Source organism: Seriola lalandi, unplaced genomic scaffold, assembly GCF_002814215.2.
Source record: "Seriola lalandi dorsalis isolate HSWRI2012SDOR001 ecotype SW California unplaced genomic scaffold, Sedor1 jcf7180002054658, whole genome shotgun sequence".
Classification (NCBI taxonomy): Eukaryota; Metazoa; Chordata; class Actinopteri; order Carangiformes; family Carangidae; genus Seriola; species Seriola lalandi.
The window spans coordinates 47,735-50,811 of record NW_019525211.1 but is presented as its reverse complement, the minus strand read 5'-3'; the positions used below and the strand labels follow the sequence as shown (position 1 = coordinate 50,811).

At 43.2% G+C, this 3,077-nt stretch overlaps 1 protein-coding gene across 3 annotated transcripts in view; it reads right to left on the bottom strand.

Annotated features, from left to right (window-relative positions):
* The window catches only part of zbtb4 (zinc finger and BTB domain containing 4), an 18,487-nt gene that overhangs the window by 9,227 nt on the left and 6,183 nt on the right, over positions 1 to 3,077 (bottom strand). The window lies entirely within an intron of this gene.

The following is a 3,077-nucleotide window of genomic DNA, read 5'->3' as shown; positions in this document are numbered from 1 at the left end:
CCCCCCCCCCCCCCTCCCCCTCTGCATCCGGTACAATCTCAGCTAAGCTGTAGAAGATGAGCGACAGGCTATTCTCATTTCCATTCTAATTCAGCTGCCACGGTGGTGGAGGCAGTCCCGCAATCTCCCCATACATAAAACAGCTGCAGATTCACGTGCGACATGCAATTTACTGTTATTACTTATTTAAAATGGTTCCATTTGTTTAGGCCTGCAGATTAGGGAGAAAAACGGAGACAGTATAAGGCCATAAGGATGCGATGAGAAGAAAAATCCTCAGTCATGCTTTTCTGCCTGCGTTTTCAAGCAGCAAAGCAGCCAGGAAGGCAGGCCGCTGTAAAATTCCACAGGCAGCCCTGAACAGGCAGAAACTAGGTCAGCACTGTTATTGCAGAGGGAAGAGGAGGGAGAGAGAGAGAGAGGGAGAGAGAGAGAGAGAGAGAGGGTGAGGTAGAGTGAAAGGGTGATAGAAAAAGGGAGAGAGAAAGAGTGAGGGTTAGTGAGAGCGCAAGAGGCAGAGAGAATGAGAGAGGAAGAGGAGGGAGAGGGGGTTGAAACAGGAACAGTCAGACACACTGCACTGTCAGACAGACAGGAGCCCGGGCAAAACACTAACGCACACAAAAGCAACCAGCACACAGACAAACATACAACCGCACACATACATGCACTCACACAAACCAACATGCATGTGCACACACTACTGTACATATACGCTCATGCATGCCCACAGGCAAGACAGACGGGGCGTAAACAAAGTAGTTCAACATGGATGGGCACACTTGTAAATGACATTCAAAACCAAAAGGTGAATCTGAGTGCAACACAGCGCTGAGACGGAGGGTACAGGTGGAAGTGTAGTCAACACAAGGAAAACAGAAGTGTCTAGTAATGACACAGTGTAAGCAGTGGTTCATACTTTTTTTTTTTTTTTGTGCGGAGACGACAAACCAGGGAGTTTGCTCCACCAGTTTATGCCTATTCAAGATGATCTATGTGAAGAAACAGACACACAATCCTCTCTCCCCAGGCTTGCCATATTTTGTTGCTCTGAATTGAATCAGGCCTTCATTGTCACTCACATTTGCTGAGCGATAGATGTTGTGCAGGAAATCCCTTATGGCAAGCGCCAGCCTGCTACAAGTGGGCGGACACACTGAGAGACAGTGCTAAGGCTAAAAATTTCACCATCTCATCTGATGCTTGCGCCGCGGACAGGAAAATGCGTATGACGCCCCCTCGCTCTTTTTCTTTATCTCCCTGTGACGCACACAGCCGCTGCACAAGCAGAGCATGCACGACATGCCGTCTGAGTGTGACAGGCAGCTTTTATCATGCTTTGAATGTACTAGATTTACTTGTACACGGAAATCTGTGCACAAACGCACAGGACATGCAGAAATACACTATAATCGTTTACTTATTGGTGTAGAGAAGCGGATGTACATACGAACACGCATACATCCTTACCGATAACTCAAACACATTTGGCCCACAAACAAATGTGACCATGAATGTGGCAAGGACCTTCAAGCAAAATCAAAATAAACAGCAACCCTTTTCCCACACCTCTCTGCAACAGGATGTTCTGCACAAACAAACATGTTGGTCGGCCTATGAAGTGTTCATCTATTTACGCTTGTGGCAATACAAAACCACACAGCACGAACAGGTGCTCAGCTGGCGCAGGACAAATTACTAACTAGACTCACGTAAACATAAAACACATTATACCAAACACATTGGCTTTCGTATAACAGAGGCTCCTCACCGACGGGCAGGAGGAACAGTGGCACACTTTTAGCCATTTACTGATTCAATTTGTTTTCCATATCAAATGACGAATGTGAGGCAAACGTAAACACCTTCGGCTTGATTCTGGGAATTTAGCTTTTTCAATGTTAAATCATTAGAAATAGCAAAAACTTGCAGATTAGTCTCCCTCTCTCAGCTCAGTTTAACTTTTAAAACTAATTAACACTGGGGAAATTAGCAGAACTGCATGGCTCAATAATCCTAACGTTGCGTCTGCTCGGATTTTTGGACCAATTCAAAATAGCGAAAACTTTTACCATTAACTGAGAGATACTTTTTCCATTAGCATCTGAAAAACGTGGATGACATTATGACCTTGGAAGCCATTAGTTAGTAATCCACAAAATTTAAATGGACAATCAGTTACCAGGGACATCACTGCTGAAGTGGCTTTGCAATTACATAAGACAGGACGGCAGAGGAGTTTGGCTGGTGCGCCAGCTCAAGGCCTTGAACCAGCCGTTGGGCAATCTGTTTATTCCACTGAAACTGGTACTTGTGCTAACGGACAAATAACTGTTAGATTCAATAACCGTGCTATTTTTCTGGCCGTCTTCCATCTCAAGGAAGATTCCTCCAAAATCTCCAAAAGTACTGAAAGTGCACACTACATGAAACTCAATTTGTTTCAAGGTATTTGCTCCAATACTTTTTATAACTGAGGAATAAAGGTATGATCATAAGAAATGTTTTTGTTTGTTTGTGCAATTTCCACATTGCAATATGAACGTAAACAGCTGACATTTGTAGGAAAGCCTCATTAAAATGTCTTTAATATAGTATGGCTAAGTCATCTGTGCCAGTCCCAGTTCTCCTGCCGTTTCTCATCACAATTACAACTTGGGTCTTATTTTGATAGTTTTAGCCGTCATTGTACTCACCAAAGTAATTGTTGAGATTTAAGAATAAAGCAACTTTGCTACTGCAATGAATATGGGCAGGTAGACTATTAGACAGGTTGCAAATGAGTTTAAAGATCTAAACCTCTTTGTAAAAATGACAGTGAGCACAACCAAGATGTTGGTAATTATCACTCGCTCGCACAGGAAACCTGTGTGTGCAAAGAGCTCGAGTATACTGGTGCATTAAGTACCTGCAGGTTAAAGCTGAACCAGGAAGTCGGTCTGTAATTTGCGTATTTTCATCTTCACCTTTTTTTTTTTTTTTTTTTTAGCAGTGTCACTGCATTCATAGATGATAAATAAGAATCAAGTTGTAATGAACCAAAATTATCTTCAGCAGTGATGTGCCGTGTGTGGGGT